A 23,319-nucleotide genomic window follows, 5' to 3' on the forward strand; every position below is an offset into this window, starting at 1 on the left:
AGTGGAACCATGGCAGGGGGATTTAAGACCTTGCCTCACCATAATTCTGTTCTTGATCACATGATATTTTAAAGGGGAGAGGGAGAACTGAAAATCAATGGGAGCCTTTTTCCTATTTTAAAATAGGATAGGGGTATGATCAGGAGCAGAATGACAGCAGGAGCAAGTCCTAAAGCACGCGCCCCAGCACCACTATTCTTTTTGTGCCATCTTCCCACGTAAACTATTATTATTTTATTTTTTATTTATTTTATTTTATTCAAAACAAAGCAAACCCATTGCATCTCTTTGTGTTTTCTGTCTAGTTTGACCCTAAAAATAGCCATGGTGGTAGAAGAAAAAGGCCTCTGTTTTTCCAGGTATCCTTGCCTGCCAGATTAAATATGTGGGATGGTGCCATTGTATCTGTGTGCAAATAATGCCAAAACAAATGAATCTGAGGGCAGTTTGCACATTACCCAGCAAAAAACTTGTGGCTGCCCCCACTTAACTGGGAGCCACAGCCAAATCTGTCTCTCTGGTAAGTGTTCCGCATGATGCGTAAAGTACACTGTGGTCCACATACTGTATGTTTAGGTGTATGCTTATGGTCTGTGGGTGTTTTTAAAAGTGCATATCTAAAGAACATTCTGTGTGAAGAGACCCTGATTACATTTCGCATGCAAACTAGATGTAGCAAAGCCCAGGCCATCTTTTATTTCTCTTTACAAAATAGCCCCTCTCAAACTTCTTGAGTTCTCAAAATTGGCCATCAGGGCTTCATGCCATACCCAGATGTCACATATGCTCGAGTCTGTAAAGCTGCGGTTTTGAAACTCTCCAGGAGATTGAAACCCGCAGCAAGTCTTTGCAGGGGTGGGGGGGGGAGGCAGCAGGGGCAGGGGGAAGGCAGCAACGCAATCCCCAGGATCATGTCGCTCAGGGGGCTGCAGGGACTGGGGTGCACCCTCCAGTCCCTGCAGGGAGAGTGGAGCTATCTGCTCTGCCTCCGCAAAAGCAGAAGCAGAGCACAATCGCCCCACTCTCCCTTTCCCTGACCTGGGGTGCCTTGCAGGCGCTTGCGCAGGGCTCCCCACACACAGGGATGGCTGCTGCAGGGACTGGGGGTGCACCCCAGTCCCTGCAGCACCGTCAGAAGGGAAAGTGGAGCGATCATGCTCTGCTTCTGGTTCGACCGCTCCGCTTCCACTTTTCCTGACCTGGGGAGCCCTGCTGAAGGTTGCACAGGGCTCCCTGCACCCCCGGGAGGCTGCAGGAGGCTTGGGCAAGTGCACCCAAGGATCGCGCCGCTGCCTTTCCCTTGTCTCCTGGCTGAGGCCAGAACCGACAGGCTGAGGCATCGCGACGCCCCAGTTTGAATACCACTGCTGTAAGGCCTTAGAACTTATCTGAGGGCCCAAACCTCTCCAACTTTCCAGTGATGATGTAGCTGCAATGCATCCCCGAGGTAAGGTAACAAACATTCCTTTCCTCAGCAGTCTCTAAAGTTGAGACCGCTGTGCACCCACAGTCTTCCCCAGAGTGGATGACGCTTACTGTTCTGCAGGGGAACCTCAACAGTGCCTCCATTCCTCCCCCCCTCCCATTCCTTCTTGTGTTCAGTTGCTTCTGCCTGGAAATCTGGTTGCAAAGCCTGCTAGGGTGTGAGAAGTCAGCAGCAGCTGAACGAGAGGAGGAATGGGGGCAAATGGAGGTGCTTTGAGGCTCCCCCCCAGAATGGTAAGCGCCAATCATGCAGGGCTTTGGAAGGGTGCTGGATCTGGCCCAAGGGTCAGAGCCTGGAGAACCCTGCCTTACCTTGAGGAGGCCTCTGTGACAGCCCCCCCCCCACCACCACAGGGCATGCCCCATTGGCATGGCCACATCAGAACTGGAAAGTTTGATAGGTTTGGGTCCTGCAGCTTGTATTTAAGTTGTTGGCAGTGCGATCATCCTATGGTTTTGTGTTCTTCATGGGTTTGCTCCCTGCTTGTGACCCTGACTCAGACAGATACTTCAGCATCAATAGGACCCCTGCAATTGCTAGGAGTACAACCAAAAGGCAATGCAGTCCTTTGTCTTGCTCAGATATATAGTCATTGGGCTTTGTTGCTAGACTACATGTACCCAAAGGGGTCATGCACTTAATGGAATTTCCATTGATATCACAGTGATTCTCCTTTATATGTAACAGCAAATTTGAGAATCTTTTGCATAACTAATATCTACTAGTTGTTGTTTTTTTCCCCTTTGACTCAGTAATGGTATTGCAGAATCAGAGGCTGGAGTGTCTAATGCTAGGCCAATAGATAGCAATATGGTACCCTGGCAGCAATTGACTTTCAAGTAGAAGCCTTTTTAAACTTGTTTAACTATTTGCCTTCACTGTAGGATGCACAATGACTCTTTCAGACACTGTATTTGGTGTGCGGAGGCTGGGCACACGCAATCCTGCAGTTTCCATTGTTCGTGCATTCAGATAATGTCTGACGAGGGATAGCATAAGGGAGCTTGCTTCATATGTTTATAATGTTAAAAAAGATGTTCACAAATGGACTAAAGGAGGCTTCATTATAAATGCGCTTTGGAGCCACTATGTAAATACAGAAGCAGAAAGTACATTTTTCTTAAACACAGAAAAATAGGTTACTGCTTCTCATTTTTGAAAAATGGCTTCTTTTCCTTTTGACTGAATGTTCTTTTTGCTCTCCTAAAAATGATTCCTTATGCCAGTGGTTCTCAAACTTCTCCGGCTCATGCCTCCCCTGATCCTTGTAGCCATTGGCCACAGCTCCCCATTACAACACTTCACCTCAGTTACCCCCAAAATGGGGATGAAGGTGTTATAATTATACACTATAAACAAAAAAAAAAAAGCTGCCAGCACTCTGAGGCTGCAATCCTAACCCCACTTTCCTGGGAGTAAGTCCCATTGAACACAATAGGACTTACTTCTGAGTAGACCTGGCTAGGATTGTGCCTTTTGTCTTGCAATAGCAGCCAACAGAGTACCCTACCCCTTAAAGGAGGCAGGAGGAAAAAGGGAATGGCTAAAAAGGAATGGGGATTTTTATTTTTAATCAATTTTTGGAGACAAAGCCATCAAGTGTGTGTGTTGTTTTTTTTTTCTTTTTTGAAGGGGGGGAAGAGAAAGGTGGAGATCCTGGGTTAAGCTGACACAGAACCCAAGCCTATGTAGGTCTACTCAGAAGTAAGCCCCATTTGAGTCAATGGGGCTTACTCCCAGGAAAGTGTGGAAAGGATTGCAGCCACATACAGCAAGATTACAACTCACTCCAAAGTAGATGGGGGCTGCTCACACACACACACACACACAACCAGCATGCATATGCCACCCCTGTTCCCCCAGGTAAGACGGAGGGGTGCAGACTGGGGCATTTGCGCCCTCCCCCCACTAGGAGCAGAGGAAAATGCTGCACTGCCTCTACTTACTCTTCCCTCCCAGTTTGAAGCCAGCCAGGAGCGCCCCTGTGCTGATGAGATGCAGCACCTCCCCAATCTTCTCTCCTCCAGCCTTGACTAATCCCAGGATGCCCAGGGCGAGGGGCAGACTGGGAAATGTAGTCCTTGGGGCGAGGTTGCACATGGAGAGATCTCCATGATGAGATGCAGCACCTCTGCCTGCCCAGCCAGCCTCCTCTCCCACCTCCCCCCACCATGTTTCACATTGCCGCACCCACCTCATTCTCAGCCTCGGAAAAGCAGCAAGTCAGGAGGCTGCAGCTGAGCTGAGCAGAGCTCAGCAGCAGAGCAGCTGCCTGACATCTCTCTCCCTGAGATGCCTGAGGACGCCCCTGGAGGCCAGCCATGCCTCACTAGGGAGGAGGGATACACAGATTGAATACCTCAGCCTTATGTTAAGTGAGATTTCAAGTAGTATAAAACCTATTCAAATGGCATATCCATGGCTAGTGTATGTGCATGGAAAGTGGGATTTTGGTGCTAAGCCCCACCCAGCCTACAAAGCTGAAATTGAACATCTGCATGACTTCTACACATGGACCATTTGCTCCATGTTGTTAGAAATCCTGGAGAAGCACAATTTTTTGTTCAAAAATAGCCCTGCATATTTACTATATAGCTAGACATTAAAATAAATGCATGTAGGCCTCTCTTCTCTCATACATATTTGTCCATCACAATTATGTTGTGTGAATAGGGTTTTGTGTGAATCAGATTTGGATCAAACTGACACATTGAAGAAGGGCTAGCCCTTATTTAATTTTCAGAACCTTGGCTTTATTTCTCACATGGGCCACAGGGATGATGAATCGGTGCGAGTTTCACATTTGTGAACAGCCTGGGAAATGCTTGAGTGTATTTGTGCATTTGTGTACATGCTCTGGCACTCTGGAAGTGGGAATTACCCTCTAGCTGGAGAACAAGCTGCTGTTGTTTACGACGTTTGGTTGAGGGCATTTCAATTCCGGAAAGATGTAAACAAAATTAGAGAGAATTCAGAGAAGAGCAACAAAAGCAATTTAGGGGCATGAGGGACTAATTTATGAGGAAGGCTTAGAAACAAGCTTGGATACATACAGCTTGGGTAAGTGTCTGAAGACAAAATGTAATGATGATCTGTGTGAATTTGAATGTTGTGTTTGTACTGAGAAGAAATGTTCATTTACGGTGGCCTCTGAGAACAACCCGAAGCAATCGGGTGAATTTTTTAAAAGAAAGGAGCACACTGGCTAAATGGAATTAACTGCTGCTAAAATAGAGGCTATGCTCAGACAGAATGCTAAACCATGGTTAGCATTATCTGCATTTTGACTCAAGGGGAAGAACCTGCAGCTTCCATTTATGGTTTAAAACAAACTGCAATTGGCCATGTACCGTCCTTACTTCTGAATGGGAGGCAGAGAAGCAAGAGGGCTAAGGACTGAATGCCTTTTCATCTTGCAGGCACTAAAATGAGCTTCTGACTACTGCTTCTAGTGATAGGTGAGCCACTCCCAGCTTTCACTGGATTGTTTTGGAAATAAGTGAGATATCTATCTTGCAAAAATCAGACAGCAATGTGGTTTATTCACTCCCAGCTTTCAATGGATTGTTTTGGAAATAAGTGAGATATCTATCTTGCAAAAATCAGACAGCAATGTGGTTTATTCAATGTGGTTTATAAATTATAAGTTAAATCTGAATTCTCCCCCATAAACCTTCCCCCACCCTTTCAGCAAAACCCAGACAACTATCCTCACTTACCTGGGAGTAAGCCCCTTTGACAACAATGGGACTTACTTTGGAGTATACAGGTATAGGACTAGAAGTTATCCAGCTAGGGGCACAAGCCTAACCAACTTTCCAACACTGGCATACCTGTGCCAGTGGGGCATGTGCTGCATCCTGCAGTTGGGGAGCAGTCTTGGAGGCCTCCTCAAGGTAAGGTATGTTTGTTCCCTTAGCTCGAAGTTGCATTGCCCTTATCTCAGTGCTGGAAAGTTGGTTAGGACTGTGGCCTTAGTCAACAACAGTGTCTCTCCTACCTCCCAAAGAGGCAAGGAGAGTGTCTGAAGTCCAGAGAAGCTACTTATGCCTAGAATTGGACTCCAAGAAAGAAAAATGCATATCTCCTTGGAAGTCAGTCCCACAATGTTCAGTGGCGGTTGCAGTCAGGAGAGTGTACATAAGATTGCAGCCGAAACACTTTTGGACTTTCTCTCAGAGGGCCTGTTGAAAGATTAAAGATAGAACAATTGGAAAGCACGGCAGGTGTTCTGGGAACTACACTTTGCATTTATGTATGGGAAGAATCCTTGACTAAAGCGTGGTTTTGTGTTTAAAAGACTTGCCATGCATTCTAGGAACAATACTGAATACTAACAGATTCATTTAGTAATTGTAGCTGTTACCAGGCAGCAAACGGATCAATTACAGTGCTTCCTAATTATTGTACTACAGGATTTAACTAATCCCATTCTTAACCATTCCAATCATTCCTGCCTTGTGCTCTGATGCTACACCAGGGCAAGGAGCTGCATCTTCCTACTCATTAGTGGCATGTCACAGCATTGCAAAACCTCAAACTAATGACAGAGCTCAATATGTCCCCTTCAGGATACAATATAAGGATTAAGAGTAAGCATTTGTCCTTGGAGGTGGCATAGAAGATCTTAGAAGGACCCCAGAGGGCAGAAAATCAAATGACTAATGAGAGCAGTGTTTACAAAACACTGTTTAGGATGCAACATTGTGATTGCTACAGACCTGGTTCACAGATTTCATGCATTTTTGGGGAGCAAAAAGTCTCCTCTGGGCCAATAGGCATCAGGCAGTAGAGTTAGACTGCAGCACATTCAATAGCTTTCAGAACTCAGCAGTATATTGGACCACTTTTAACTTCCAGCAAGGCATGGCTCAGAAGTCACCCATCACACGTCTGTATTGATTGCTACCTCCTGTTTCCATCCATATACAAGATGAGCATTGTAGATTAGTCCATGATTCACTCATAATATGCATTTAAGGGTGCAATCCTGAAGTGCTATTAGGCTGACTCAAGTCCCTTGCTCCAGTCTGGGAGTGTCACAAAAATGCCATCAAGCCCTTTTGTGCCACTCCAGGGGAGATAGGCCCATGCATAGACATGTTCCGGTCTCCTCACGCCAACGCAAGCCCCAGGCCTGGTAAGTATGCGTCGGCTGAGCTCGGCTGGCACAGGGGTCTGGGGGACATGGGGAGGGTGGGAAGGAAGTGGGAGGGAGGCGTTTTGGGGGGAGGGCAAGCGGTGGGCATTCCAGGGGTGGACGGGGGGGACAGAAGGTGGGGCCAGAATCTGGCAGTTATGCCGGATCCTGATCCTGTTCCCGGACGACACAGGGCAGTCCCGGGCTGCTTGGATTTGTGCCATCTTGTTAGGTGGCACAGGTCCAAATAGACGCATTGAGGCTGCTGCAGCTCTCTCTGGGGTAAGGGGAAAAGTTTCCCCTTGCCACAGTCCAAACCTCAGACAGCCCCAAACTTGTGCTGGATGCAGCACCAGCCCGTGGCTTGCCTGTTCCACTGCAAGTTAGGATGGGCTGGAAAGGATGCAAACCAATGAACTCTTTTATTACAGCTCAGTCTCTATGACTGCAACTGCAACAGTTGCTAAGGGGTGTCAGGGTTAACAAAGCAAATGGAATAAGTCTTAAAATACCCATTTGTAGCTTGATCAATTGATCAGCCAGTTGCTTGGTACAGGGGGAGAACACATCCAACTGGTCGTCTCCAAGGAAAAAAGCAGATGTGAATCCTTCTCACTAAGAGATGAAGAACTAGGAGAAGAAAGGGAGAACAAGAGATAGCATGGAAGGAAGGGAAAGGAGGTAGGTTTAAGGAATCCTATTGTTCCTACTTGAAGTGGAAGAGGACACTCACATCTAAGACTGGGGTTGTACAATGGCTCTGAATGAGTAGGTAGAGCACAGGACAGAACTAAGATTGGCATTTCAGGCTTCCATGCCACAGTGTATGAAACAGATGGACCCTGTGGTTTCTTAGGCATGAAGCTGAACCTTGGAATTATGTACCCTTTTTCTGGGTGGTACTAAAGAGTTTCATGGCTTTCAACAACATTCAGAGAAACACTTTGGATGCATTCGTCCTTACTTATACACACACATACCACTGCAGCAAGGCGCACAGTCCTCTGGACAAAAACTGCCAATGCCACAACTGCAGGGTAGCCTTATGCTAATTTCTCAGAGAAGCTTCAGAAGCGTGGAGGAAGCCTGGTCAAGACAAGCTCTTGTTCCAAGCAGAGCAGATGTACAGTTACAGTGCGCTTCTAGACCTGCAGATGGTGGTTATGGCCTAAAGCCTGTGCGATCTGCTATACCAGCTGCATCATTTCCTGGAGAACACAGAAATTGCCTGACTGGGTCAGAACATTCTTGCCATCCACTTAGATCAGATCATTGTCCTGTGCCTAATAGTGTTGAGAGAGGTTCTCATGCAAGAATGGCTGGCAATACTGAGCCTCTGTCCTGTGACTGAGCCTAGGGCTACCTAATCCTTAGATATTCCATTTAGCCTGCAGAACGCTGGTCCTGCTGATGCATGACACGAGAGCACAGGCAGGGTCTCAGAACCTAGCTTTTCTAGATGAAAAGTAGAGAGCAGGCAGCATCTTTTAACTTGCAAATCTGAGCACATTTGGCTTGGAGATTATCTGGGGCAATAAATATGCAATGCCAGTTTTACAGCTGCTTTTCTGGTAGAACTTCACTTTAAATTAACTATGCTATATATGGCCAGACTCGGCACTTGCATTCACTGTATAAAATTTTGATCATTCACATTTTAAAAATGTATCGGAATATCTCATTTATACTCTCTCGCTGAAAATTTCATGAGTTGCACATTCCCCAGTGTCAGATGTTCAATAAACCTAAATAATGCAGCTATTTACATTTGGAGGCCTTTCTTAGCCATTGTAAGGACTAAACAAATAATATGTGTTTGTTTTTAATCAAAAGCAAAGATCTGGTGAAAAATGAGATTAACTTCAGGATAGGAAGGATGCTCCTGGAGAGGGTTAAGACACCAGTAGTGGTGCCTTATGCAATGCGAGGACCTTGTTTTGTTGGGTGTCTTCTAAGGTTATCACTGTACTGTAACCCCAAACTAGTGGGGGTCAGAATTCAACAAAACAGTGTGGACTGGGTTTCATTTGAACTACCATTAAACAGGGCCCATTTCTGGCATGGAAGAAGTAGTATTAAAGTTGTTGTTTTTTTAAGCACCTTCAGAGTGTTTTTCTTCTACCACAGAATTCTCCATGCTCTATCCCTTTAAACTTTAGATGCTGCATGAGGAAGGAGCGAGGGGAGGCATAGCAAAGGACTCCACCTTTGTGAGGCCTTTAAGTTTAAAGCAGCCATTTTCAACCACTGCCATGACACACTGGTGTGCCACAAATGGTCTGCTGGTATGCTGTGGGAGTTTGGGGGAGGGTCATTTATTAACCGGACCATTGGGGCATGGGAGCCCCCCCACCAACAGCATGGTGTTTCTTGTCAAAAAACTGATGGTGTGCCTTGACAATTTTAGTACCTTGTCGGTGTGAGATGAAAAAGGTTGAAAATCACTGGTTTAAAGCAGGGGTCTCCAAACTTTTGGGCCAGAGGGCCGCATGAAATATCTGGTGCAGTGCTGAGGGCCGGAAAAAATTTAAATATAAAATTTAAATAAATAAATTAGAGATGGGACTTAGATGAATGAATGAATGAATGGGCTCATTCACTCAGCCTCTCCGGCCCTCAGAACACCCTCCAGACGCAATCAGAGCACAGTTCTGGTCATGTTCAGTCGAGTGGGCCAGAGGCTTTCAGGGGACAAGAGGCTGGCTGTGGGCCGGATAGAGGCTTGCTACGGGCTGCATGGGTTTGGAGACCCCGGGTTTAAAGTGATACATTCCCTAAATGTTAAACACTGTGCGAAGATGGAATGTAGGTAGGTAAGTTAATGATCTGGTTCTCATTGATACTGAAATCATTATCTGATTTTTAGCAAGCTGAGAATGAATGGATCAATTCAGCTCACATCTGCAATGGGCTGGAGGAAGGTGGTGGCAGACTTGGAATGAAGGGCACCCCGAATCCTCTGCCCCCTTTGCTCCCCCTGCCATTTGCCACTGATGCATTAGGTTCTTACATAGCTGAACCAGCAATGGCCCTTGGCACTTGGAAGGGAACATCTGTTGAATGGTATGGAAGAAGCAAGCACAAGAATTGAGTCTTATAAGAAGCTTTGGCAGGAATTCATGCAAAGCGACAGGCTGCTTGGGCTGCTAAAAAGTAAATGGTTTTTTTAGCTATGCACAGCTGTGATAATAAAAATCAACTTTATTTTTTCCTTGTCATCCAGTGCCCCAGCTTAACAATTACAAAATATTGCCTTTGATTGAGTCGTCTGAAGGGAGACCTGGGCTCCCGTTCCTTGTCTTTGTTAGTTTCAGGCTCTAAGGCAACACGTCGCTGCTTTCAGTGCCAAGGCAGGACTATGGTGAAGTGTGAAGTACATTCCTGAAATCCCAGCTTGTCAATTCAAATGGCATTCGCCTCCTGGAAATGTCTGAGAGTTCTAATTGTTGGAGAGGAGGAGGAAGCTGGGCTTAGAAAGACCGCCTCTGGCTGTGAGCCCCCTTGGAGCCCAACACATCCAATCTACAAGAAATTCCCTCTCCCAGTTGTACCCAGAAGTGCCTGAGCATTAAGTTTTTATCTGTGCCTTTCTCTGTTTCTCCTTTTCAGTCCAATGCTGTCAAATACATTGACAAATTAAGATTTCAAATACCATGGCATAGAAAGGATGGGAGAAAGCAACAAAGTGCTCAGAGTACTTACCCCTGCTAATTGGGTAAGAGGCACTTTTTCAAGTGGGTGCTCCTTTTTTTAGCAGGGGGAGAGTAACTGGCCCACCTCACCCCAGCACTGTCTGTTCTAGTGGCTGTCTGCTGGTATTCCTTGGCATCTTTTTAGATTGTGAGCCCTTTTGGGACAGGGAGCCATTTAGTTATTTGATTTTTCTCTGTAAACCGCTTTGTGAACTTTTAGTTGAAAAGCGGTATATAAATACTGTTAATAATAATTAATAATAATAGTTGCTTTACCATAAAAGGAGCTTGTGTCTAATTACACAGATTCTATGAAAGATCATGATTATTAAAAGATATGTGAAAATTGAATCCTGCATTGGAAGCTATGGGTTCTAATTTTTTATTGGCTCTCGGTGTAGGCGTGGGTTAACATGGGATCAGCAGGCCACAATTACTGTAGAGTGAATGCTTTCAAGTTCAGCTTGGACAAAATGAAATTTTAACAAGCCTTACAAATAGGGCTGAGATGAAACTATGCAAAAAGTTGAAACTTGTCTTGAATCTTAATGTTGACTTTTAATGTAAGGTAATAAGTATTTCATGGCATGAAATATTCTTACACCCTTTTATCTTCATCACAATCAGTTCAACATTGTCCATAGTTTGAATGTTTTGGGGGAGAGAGAATTAAGACAGACAAATACAGAATTATTTGTAAGCAAATTCTAACTGAAAGAATTTCTTGAGATTCTCCTCCCCATTATATTTAATACATATTTTTATCTTATATTAGTTCCTTTTACTTTAGAGCAATGTTAAACTGTGGGTCAGGACCCACTAGGTGAGTTGCCAGCCAATTTCAGTTGGGTCCCCATTCATTTCAATATTTTATTTTTAATACATTAGACTTGATGCTACCATAGTACATGACTGCATTTGGGGAAATGTTACAGAGCTGTTCTTTTAACAGGCTACTATGTATATGCTTTTAACAATGGTAGTAAATGGAACTTACTCCTGGATAAGTGTGGGTAGAATTGTAGTCTAGGATTGTGAAAATGTTCCTGCCTGATGATGTCACTTCCAGTCATGACACCCCTTCCGGTGGGTCCTGACAGATTCTCATTCTAAAAAGTGGGTCCTGGTGCTAAAAGTTTGAAAACCATTGGTTTAGAGTGTAGTATCGATAAGATTGCCAACAGGTATCTTTTTGGAAGTGAGTGAGATAGGCAGCGTGTATACTTCGTTCTGCTTAGTACCACAAAGGAATCGTGCTGGAATTTCCTTCATTAGAAATTAACATTGCCAAAATTCAAATCTTGTCTTCCACATTGTCACCATTCCTTGTTCCCAATTTGGGAAGCCTCAATATTTGCTGCAAAAATCCCATTTTCCAAGCAAAATGGAACATGGTTTTTTTTTAATTGAATTTTGTGCAAGTTGAAATGTTAATTGATTGTATTTCAGCCAGCATGCCTTATAATTATCTGAGCTGCAGATCTGTGTTGACCCTTCCATTTTGTCCCTGAACTAAAAATGAATCATTTGTGACTGGTTTTCCTCATAATGGACAGATATGTCATTGTAGCACATATGTGTTCATTTTTTTCCTCTGAAAAATATGCCCCACCATGCACAAATATTTAGACCGGTGCCATCCTTGGTCCAGATACCTCTAAGCTTCAAAGCCTTTGCTGAACAGAAGAATCTGCCTTCCACTGAATCAGAACATTGGGCCATCGAGGTCAGTATTGTTTACACACAGAGTGGCAGCAGTTCCCCCCAGAGAAGGTCTTTCCCTTATTTGCAAATGTTTGGGATGAGTTCTGAGGCCTTTTGTATGCAAAGCATATGCCCTACTACTGGGTTACAGCATCTTACTTGTAACATATGACCAATGGTGGGAAGCAATATTTGCAGTAAAAATAAATGCTATTAACAGTATCACTAGTAGATACTCAGGGTATCGTGGTATTCATGCATCTGGGAGCTGGCTCCATTGACACCCAGAGAGATTGTTTCTGAATCAAAACACATAGAATTGGGCTACATGAAACCCAAAGGACGCAGGACCTTATGGTTTGAGTGGGAGAAAATGAAACCTTGGCTGCTGAGCAATTGTTCTGTTTCAGTCTGTTCAGGCACAAAGGTAGGAATGCAGGAGAGAATAGAATGGAGAAGCTGTTAATTAAAAGAAACCAATGTCCTAAACTAAATTTTAATTGAATATTCAATGTCTCCACCTTGGATATTACAATGCTGAGACATTAAACTTGTACACATTATTCTGTAAGCATACGTGCCGGGCAGTAAAAGTGTCAGCTGTTATAATGGCTTGGCATTAAAATCTCTTTTTCAGCATGTCATTAAGATTGTGGTGCTGTCGCTCAGGCAGCACTGTTAGATGGGGAAATGTTGGACCCCTTCAAATGACTGGCTACAGGAGGAGAAGGGCTTTTCATTGAGTTGGTCCATTCCTCTTAATCTTATTCTGGCAACATTTTTCTCCCAGGCCCATGATACAGCATCAGTCTTTTGCTCTCCAGTATGCTGTCCAGATATAAAGAAGGATAACACAGTGGTTGGCAACCTTCAGTCTTGAAAGACTATGGTATAAGCCTACAGCACCTGGTATTCCCAAGCGGTCTCCCATCCAAGTACTAACCAGGCCTGACCCTGCTTAGCTTCCAAGATCAGACGAGATCAGGCACCCCCTTTACCATTAACAGTTGTGTGGAACAGGAAATTTGAAGGGGAGCAAAACCATCATGATACCTTAATGCAGTGGTTCTCACACATTTAGCATCGCTGCTCTAAACCTATCTGAGAATGCAGAAGTGGTGTGGACTCTCTGTTCCAGTGGTTCTCACACATATAGCACTGGGACCCACTTTTTAGAATAAGAATCTGTCAGGACCCACCGGAAGTGATGTCATGACCGGAAGGGGCATCATCAATCAGGAAAATTTTTAACCTAGGCTGCAGTCCTACCCACACTTACCCAGGAGTAAGTCCTATTGACTATCATAGTTAAAAGAATATATATATAGTAGCTTGTTAAAACTACAGGTCTGTAACATTTCCCCAAATGCAGTCATACCATGGAAGTATCATCAAATATGTTAAAAATAAAATATTGAAATGAATGGGACCCACCTGAAATTGACTCACGACCCACCTGGTGGGTCCCAACCCAGAGTCTGAGAAACACTACCTTAATGAGTGTCCACTGCAGAGAGCTGGATGAAAAGAGCAGCCCTGTTATGTCACAGGCCATCTGTAGGACTTCAGATGCGTGGCTGCTTCTCTCACCCATGGAAACTTGGGCTATCGTAAAACTCTTGCATATATGAATGTGTGCATCTTTACTCTAGGACAATTTGGTATGTTTTAATAAGCTGCAATATTGCAGCTGTGAATCAAGCCATTAAGTTTCAAAATGCCTCTTTTCTCAAACCATTCTATTGCCATTCTCTCATAGTGCCATTGTCATTTGTGAATCGATCTATTAAGTTTCAAAAAGAGGTTTCCTGAAACCAGTCCCCTGCCACCCTCCCACATTACCATTGCGGAACTGAGATAACAGCTTTGGAAGTCTGAAGTCCAAGGAAGCGCTTATGTTTCACTTCTGATAATAGGAAGGAGCTCTTCAACCACTTGGCTCAGAGCGGCAACTTGCTGGAAATATATTTCTCCGGCCCTGAACTCACCTTTGCTCTCTCAGTGGAGGTTGTATAATTTTATGAACTGGACTTAGGCTGGTTGCATAATTGGAGGCATGAATATATCCAATGATGTGTATGGATGATGGTCTAAAGAGGTGTTCATCTTTATGTCTTTTTTTTTTTTTCTTCTCCTCCTGCATTGTATCTCCTGTAGGACATCTCTTTGCAAGTGAAATGGAACTGCTACTTGTGGATAAGAATTTATGGCATGGCACCTTGAGACAAACATGACTTTTATTGACAAGTACCTTCCCTTGTTGCATCAGCCTGGCTCAAAAACATTCTACTTACTTAGACGTGTTAACATATTCAAGCATAAGTGAATGGCAAGGCTCTTCCTGTTATAAAGTCTGTCTGAGCTGTGGCGACGTGGGGAGAGCAGATTGGAAAAACATGAGATCCCATTTTTACACAGACGGCATCTTATGAAACCTTTTAGCACGAGCAGGAGGGTCCTCGTTTTAAATTAAATAAACCTTCAGATCCCTGCCGTTTAAATAGGCTGTTGATAAATAGATTCTGTTCTTAGTCATCTCTCATTCTCACATGCTTGAGAAAGTACCCTTTTGTGAAAATGATTCTACAGCTCTGTAGTTAGTACCTTTCTTTTGTCAGTTGCCGATTCCATGCCTGAATAATCAAAGCCATGATTTAGAGGAATTTTTTTTTGCTGAAACAATAGGCAGTGAAGGATATCTTGAAGCAGCAGATCTCATCCCACTCAGACCTGATTGACATTTTTAAATGTTTTAATTTTTAATTTTTTTTTTAGAAATTGAACTCAAACTAGGGGCCAGGATCCAAAGAACTGCCCATCTAGTCCACCTGTCTAAGGGATGTGTACTTCTAAACAGCAGTGTGTGTGTTTTGGCATGGGGGACCAGCTGTCCAAAGAACAGTAAAAGCAAAACAAACTGCTGGGGTGTTTTGCCAAATTTCTGTTCTAAACTTGGCCTAGAGCAGTAGTTCTCAAACGTTGAGAGAGTTTTAATTCCTCCCTGCACATGCCTCATCTCATCTGATCTTGGAAGCTAAGCAGGGTCAGGCCTGGTTAGTATCTGGATGGGAGACCGCCTGGGAATACCGGGTGCTGTAGGCTTATACCATAGTCTTTCGAGACTGAAGGTTGCCAACCAACCAATCCCTCAGTAAGTCTTTGTGGAGGAAGGGCAAGGGCAAGTATGTGATCCCCAGGATTGGATTGCTCAAGGAGGTGAAGGGGAGGTGCTTGCACTTACATTTAAGTAGTTAGGGCTGCTGGAGGCTGCAGGAGGTGCAGGAAGCCCTATGCAACCCTCCACAGGGCTCCCCGAATCTTGGAATGTTCAAATGGGGACATTGCAAAACACTTCCTGGAAACCGGAAGTGCTTTGCAGTGTTTCCATTTGAACATTTCAAGCCTCAGGGAACCCTGCACAGGGCTCCCCGCACCTCCTGCAGCCCTAACTACTTAAATGTAAGTGCAAGCACCCCCATTCACCTCCCCCTTAGGGACACAATCCTGGGATCACTTCCCTGCTTCTCCCCCACCCCTTAAAGGGGCAGGGGAAGCTTTCCATGAACTGGTGGGTGGTGACCACTGGCCTAGAGAACTTATGTCCCCTTCAAGCTAACTAGCCCTCCTGGCCCAAGCACAGCTAGCTCTAGCAGCATAGAAACCTATTGCTGAGCACCAGCACCAGCGCAAAAGTGACTACTAGGTGGCTTGACTGTAGGGCTGCAGGGTCCCTCCTCCCAGTTCTCCAAGCAGCGGTTCTTCTAGGTACAGCAGCACCACCTCAGCTTTCCACCACTCAGCCTTCTCCATCAGTGTGCCAGTTTGTTGTCTGGCCTCCGGCCCATCAGTCAGTGTGCCAGTTCATCAGTCAGTGTACAAGTTGGTTAATCCATTAGCCGGTTCATGAGTCAGTTTGTTAGTCAGCAAGCCGGTAAATCAGTTAGCCAGAAAATCAGTCCAATAAGCTAGCAAGTCTCGTCTCCTCTCCTCTCTCCCCAATTACAACCCACAAACTCTCCCTTCTCAGGAGCTGCTTATATCCTCTAATGACCTGGCTGCCTCTAGTGGCTGCAGCTGTGTGGCACACTCACTGCTAGTTAGTGCTCTGGGGTTAACCCTAGGGGCCACTGCTAGCCCCGCGCTATCACCTCGAGAATCTTCTGCAATTCCAATACATGGGGCATGCTCTAACCCAGGGCTTTCCAGACTGGGGTGTCGTGATGCTCCAGCCTGTGAGCCTTGGTCTGTTTCCCCTTAAGGAGTGGGGGCAGCCAGGAGGCAGGGAGGAAGCAGTGGATGATCCCTAGTGGGCCCTGGCCTGTTTCCCCATAAGCGGCTGGGGCAGGGAGGAGGCAGGGGGCTGCAGGCACTTGGCTGCACTTACCAGAGCGTCCTGCAGCCTCCCGGGGTTGCAGGGAGTCCTGTGCGGTTGTCTGCAGGGCTCCCCAATGCTTCACAAATGAAAGTGGAGCAATCGCACTCCACTTCCGGTTTAGCGAGCCTCCTGCAGCCTCCTGGGGGTGTGGGAAGCTCTGCAGTTTAGTGGAAGCGGAGCACAATCGCTCCACTTTCACTTGTGAAGCATCGGGGAGCCCTGCGGACAACCACACAGGGCTCCCTGCACCCCTGGGAAGCTGCAGGAGGCTTGGTAAGTGCACCCAAGCCCCTAAAGCCTCCCCGAGCTGCCTTCCCCCTGCCCCCACTGCCTCCTCCCAACCCCCACAAGAACTTACTGCAGCTTTCAAACTCCCTGGGAATTTGAAAACTGCAGCCCTAACCCTTCAGCATACTAATAGCACTTTGGGTCTGAGCCATTGTGTACATCTTCTGAGAAATATACAGTACATCTCATTTTATGGTAGTTGTATGACCCACAAGGGTAAGGGGTTATAGTAAAAGGTCTGTACCCCTCTAAGTCCCATCTTCTTTTATTTAACCGCCCCACCTCACCTGGAGTGGTCATGTTCCACCTGCAACTCCCACTAAGCCTCAGAGTCAGCTATGGGGAGGGAAGGGGGTTGGTCATCTGGTGCCATCAGTTCTCTACCATGTTGGGGTAGTCTTGCCTCCTTAAGAATCGCTGGGCCACCTTTCTGAGTCTTCTCCAGTCAGTTGCTCCCCAGCTGAGAACAAACTCAGACATTTAGCAGGTTTTGAGAAACATAATTTTGCATTTTTGCATGAAAGTGGAATCAAACTAAGTAAAGCACACATTTTATATGGACTCTTGTGTTCTGATTATTATTATTATTATTATTATTATTATTATTATTATTATTATTCCTAAGTGTAAAAAACTCAAAGATCCATAAATAGTTTGTAGAGGGACTTCAAAATCCTCAAGATCAGGGAGAACCAAATTGAGGATTCTTCAAGCCACATCCCCATGTGATTAACAGCTACCGTTTTTGCTGTAATCAAATCAGCAATTCTAGAAGTTAAATGTTTTCTGACAGAGATTTGGGGTTGAGTAAGCTTACTTGTTGAATTTCTGCTTGCAGCTGTTGAAGGAACAAAAGTCCTGTTTGGGGGGGGGGTGCTCTTTCTCTGACTCTTCCATTGTTCCTAATTTTTTACCTTTTTCATTTTCAAATGTATCTCTGACGTATAAAATCTAGAAAGTCAGTCCATTGGTAATTCAGCAAAAGCTGTACTTTTTAGAAGTATGAGTGAAAGTTGCACGAAGGAACAACTGCTGGACCTGTATCCGTTTTGTTTATAAAAAAATCCTACTGACTACAAAGAGAGTGCTTCAGGTGGCTTTGTAGCTCACTGGTTTCCAGATATAGCGCATGCCCGCTATATAGTGCATGCCCGCTATATAGCGCAATTTCCCGCTACCGTTTCCCAGTAGGTTTGGGAGGGACCCTTGGCAGAAATCTTGGAGTGCAGTTACCAGCAGTGTAGGAAGTGGTGGGCTGGACAAACCAATGGTTTGATTCCTATATCGGAATAGCAGCTTCCTGTATTTGAATAGAGAATCCACAGCACTTCCGCATTCTCAAATAGGTTTAGAGCAGCGGGGGTCAAACATACTGTGGAAGTTCTTTACCTGGTCCACATGACAGTTGGGCTCTCCCAGCACTGCCTTGCCAAGCGATTATATGAAGAAAGCCCTCACAAGAATTGCCCACAGGAAAAAGTGCCTTAGCCCTAACCCATGTGAGGGCTTTTTTTCTGGTTTTCCTGTCAAGCAATTCAGCTACTGCTGTGGCTGTGAGAGGGAAAGACAGAAGGATGCTTCAGAAGGCAAGGAACACTATGGGGCAGGGGTCACTAAACTTTTTGGCCAAAGGGCCGCATCAAATATCTGGCACGGTGTTGCGGGCCAGAAAAAAAAATTAAATATAAAATTTAAATAAATACATTGGAGATGCGACTTAGATGAATGACTGGAATGAATGAATGGGCTCAAATGTCCAGGATTTTTCCAAGCACCAACACAGCCCTGGAAATAAAGTGCACACACTTAAATGGACCCCCATTTCCCCACCCCACAAGCACAACTCTGGTTGTGTTTGGTCAACTGGGCCAGAGGTTCTCAGGGGATCAGAGGCTGGCTGTGGACCGGATAGAGGCTCTCCACGGGCCGCATCTGGCTCTTGGGCCGGGGTTTGGAGACCCCTGCTATGGGGCAAGTGGCAGACAAAGAGGGGTGTGAGAGAGAGATGCTGCCGATGCGCTGGGAGAGCCCAATTGTCGTGCAGGTTGCATTTTCAGCAGTGCCGCTTCTGCTGAGGCATCACTTCACAGACCACTCTGCCCCCACTGGTTTTTTGGCTGTACCTTTTGATAGAACAAAGATAGAACACATTCTGTATGAAATTACGCATTGATTGATATATAACATGCTGGTATTATTCCTCCAAACTGTGATTTTAGTGATTTTGGTCCCTAGTGGTGTCACATCCCCCCAGGGTATCAACTTACTAACACCTCGCTGCAGCAGTTCTCAAACTTTTAGCACTGGGACCCACTTTTTAGAATGACAATCTGTTCAAGTCCCACCAGAAGTGACGTCGTCGTGGAAGTGACATCATCAAGCACAATAAAATAAATAAGTATAAATAAGTAAAACAAATAATTAAATAAGCAGAAGCCAGCCCTGTTCCACCAAGTGAATTTCCTCTGTAGCCTGCCTGCAATAACACCCCCCCCCTCCAAAACCAGTAAGGTTTTCAGCCCTACCTAGTGCCCAGTTCAATTTAAGAACTTCTGTTTAAACCAGATCACTGTCAGGATCCACCTGGCTTTGCAAGTTTCAAAAAAGTCCACCTCATCAGCTGAAGCCTCTGTTTTGATCCTTTTTAGTGGGCGGTGGGGGGGGAAGCTGCCTTCTGGAACATTTGTTGAGCTCCAGTTCCATCAGATCAGGACCATTCTGGTGGCTGCACATTTGCCTTTGCCTGGCCTGACCACCAGCCAATTCAGCTCATTGACAAAAAGGCCAACCTCTAAAATTTGAAGATTAATATGGCGGTATGTGTGGACGCCTGGCCTTCTGCTGAGCCAGTGGGGTATAAAGGTAGGGTTTGTCACATGTTGAGGAGATTTAGATTAAAATCCTCACTGAGCCACAAAATACAGGGTCTGGAAACGAGATGCCCCAAGAACTGTCTTGTCCCATATGAGCCTGCCCAAGCCTCAACATGAGCACCAACAGCCCTGCTCTGTGTCTCATCATCATTTATTGCACCTGTATGCTGTACATCTGACAGGCCCTCTTCTGAAGTGGTGCCTAGATTATGGAATAAGGCAAGTATGTCCAGTTCACCTTTTTCAAGGGCTATTAAGACTATTCCATCGCCTTTTGATCTCTGACTGTCCTCTTGTCTTAAAAGGCCTTCTGAGGGCCAGGAAGGCCTCCCCAGCCATCAGAATATCTCTGGGGGAGGCAGCAGGTATAGGGTGTGTGTGCAAAACCTCTAGGCTGGGGCAGTACCTTCAGACAGGCCCTTCAGTTGTGTCCCTGGGCACCATAATAATAATACAGGTATTCATATACTGCCTTTCTAGTCATTGGATTGCTCCTTTGACTTTATTCAAGGCAGTTTACATGGGCAGGCTTTCTCTAAACCCCCGACGGGTTTGTTTGTTTATTTGTTTTTACAATAAACAAGGAAGTTCTGTCTTTCAAGAACACACTACATTCCAGGTGGATCTTTTTGTGTCTGGTCATCTCTTGGCTGTGTCGCCTCCCATGCTGACAAACAGCTATAGCCAGCTTCATCTCATCTCTCACTCAAGAGCTCAGCTAAGCTTGTCAGCTTTGCACATGGAAGCTTCCAGTGATCTCGAACTGGCGACCTTCAGATGTTGTCTTGGGGCCTAACAGCCACTCTACCCTCTAGACCAGGAGTGCCCAAACCCTGGCCTGGGGGCCACTTGCGGCCCTCAAGGACTCCCAATCCGGCCCATGGGGAACCCCCAGTGAGCTTCTGGCCCTCCGGAGACTTTCTGGAATCCGCGCTGGACCGACGCAACTGCTCTCAGTGTAAGAGCGACTTTTCTACTTCTTGCATGAGCTGTGGGATGAAGGCTCCCTCCACTGCTTGCTGTTTCATGTCTGTGATGCAGCAGTGGCAGTGAAGGAAAGGCCGGCCTTGCTTTGTGCAAGGCTTTTTATAGGCCTATATAAGTTCCATCTCTAATGTATTAATTTATGTAAATTTATTTGAATTTGAATGTAAATTAATTCTTTTTTTTTCCCGTCAGAGAGATGATGTGGCCCTCCTGCCCAAAAGTTTGGACATCCTGCTCTAGACCAGACCTTCTGCCCATAATGCCCAGGACCATTGCTAGTTGAGTGATAATGTGGTGTCACATGGAGTTCATTAGCCATTGTAAATATTATGCATTTTTTAAAACGTGTGGTACAAATAGATCTGAAATAAATAATGACTATGATCCAAATATTATCTGACTGAGATATGGATTATCTCTGATTTCAGCAGTTAGTCCCTTGGACGCTTTCTGCTAGCAAACAAAAGCCTTGTGATTTGCACATTCCCATTCTCTCTTCTTAGAGGACAGCACATTGGTTTGTTTTTGTTTTGAACTCTGAGTGTTTTTTGGCCATACTGTCCCTAGAACAGCATGGTGGCCACCTTTTAACAATTCAGCCTCTACCGGCAACGGCAGTCACACTGATATACTCCATTATGTCGCTGTGCAACATTTAAAGGCAGATGAAATAGCTGAGAATCAGGCAATGCAGCATGAGATACTTTGTAGATGCTGAGAACTATTTATTAACTGTTGGACAAACATCCTGCTGGGTTTTTTTTTCAGCAACACAATCCCCAAAACCTCATCTTATACCTTTGGAATGAATTGCAGTTCCATTCTGATGGCATAGCTGCAGGTGGAAATAACTTTTTCTATCATTTCCAAACATTTTACTAAAGAGACTGGTCCCAGACATTTTGATCACAATCCAAGAGAAATTTCTATTCACTTAAAGCTCCACAGAACTCAATGCAGCTTGCTAAAATAATCTTACTAAACCGGGTTCATATGTCCATATTTTGATTCTTACAAAGGGATTTTTTAATTAAGAATAAATCCGTTCATTAAGAGTAAAGCTGGGGTGGGGGGTGTAATTATATATATTGAGATATAATCCAGTTTTCCATTTAGAAGGAAAGCCTTTAAAGAATCACCTCCCATATACGGTGTACTTGTATTCAGTTTGCCTATTTATAAATGACTTTCTAATCCACCTGAACCATTCTTTTAATTTAATGTACTGTAACAGGAATTATTTCTTTGCTAAAATTAGTGTTGGGAGAGCTAGGACAGACAAAAGAAAATATTTCTTTACTCAGCATGTGGTTAGTCTGTAGAATACCTTGCCACAGGATGTGGTGATGTCATCTGGCCTAGATGCCATTAAAAGGGAATTGCCTTTAAAATTTCTGGAGGAAAAGTCCATCATGGGTTACAAGCCATGATGTGTATGTGCAACCTCCAGATTTTAGAAGTGGATTACCTCAGAATGCTAGATGCAATGAAGGGCACCAGGATGCAGGTCTTGTGTGCTCCCTGAGGCATTTGGTGGGCCACTGTGAGATACAGGAAGCTGGACTAGATGGGCCTATGGTCTGATCCAGCAGGATTGCTCTTATGATTTAAATGGCTGTGAACTGTTTTAGATATATATGAGGAGGAGTATCATCCCAGTTGGATATAATTATATAGATACATCTTTTGCTTGTTTGAAATTCTTGTGATCATCATGTAACCAAGACCAGAAATGGGAGTCCCAGTGACATCTACAGCTCCATGAACTCTGTTCCCCATAACCATTCATCTAACATAGGGGTGTCCAAACATTTTGGCAGGAGGGCCACATCATCACTCTGACACTGTGTCAGGGGCCAGGAAAAAAAAGAATTAATTTACAATTAAAATTTGAAAAAAATTTACATCAATTTAAAATTTATTAAAAGGGATTTTTAATTCAGCACAGGCCAGTTGGTCTGCCTGTTCTAGCACAAGTTAGGATTGCATCCTAAATGAGGTACAATTCAAGTCTTTTTGTGAGATAGTAAGGAGACAATCCATAAAGCTAATCTTGTAAAGTATAGCAAAGTTGTAAAAATGGAATGGTTCCATGAATATTCATTAAAATAAAGTGCAAAATTGGGAGAGTGGAGTAAGGACTTCAGAGGACTTTAGGGGAGGGTCAGTAGCTCATTGGGAGACAATGTGCTTTTCATGCAGAAGATTTCAGGTTCAGTCCCTTGTACTCCAGGTGAAGCTGGGAAAGACCCTTGACTGAAGCCCTGGTGAGCCTTTGCCAGTCACCAGATGGACCAGTGGTCTGAAGATGGGTGTTCAGAAGACTTTGGAAACAGCCATAGTGCATATCACTTGTTTTGAGTGGCACACTTTGCGGTTGGTCCCAAAGTCTGCCTTTGCCATCTCATTTTAGAGTGTGCAGTTGTTTATGTGAAATAGTCCCCAGATGAACTCTGAAATGTTACCATGTCATTGTGCTTGATCATAAATCCTTTCCTCCACATATCTGCTGTCAATGTTCAAACTTAATGGCTGATTGTGATGATTTCACCACATTTCACTGTTGTAAATGTACAATTTCTGCTTTTCAAAAGGAAGTTCTGTTGAGCAGAGACATCAGCCTAGATGAATTGGGGTGGCTAAATAGATCCTGGGAATTTGAGGAGTATATAAATTCTTTTTTTCTGGCTCATGAAGCCATGCCTGAGGCATCTTTGCTGGAAAAAACTTGGCTATTGGGAGATTGGTTTGCTGGCTGCAGAGTATAAATGTAA

Source organism: Tiliqua scincoides, chromosome 3 (genome assembly GCF_035046505.1).
Source record: "Tiliqua scincoides isolate rTilSci1 chromosome 3, rTilSci1.hap2, whole genome shotgun sequence".
NCBI classification, from domain to species: domain Eukaryota; kingdom Metazoa; phylum Chordata; class Lepidosauria; order Squamata; family Scincidae; genus Tiliqua; species Tiliqua scincoides.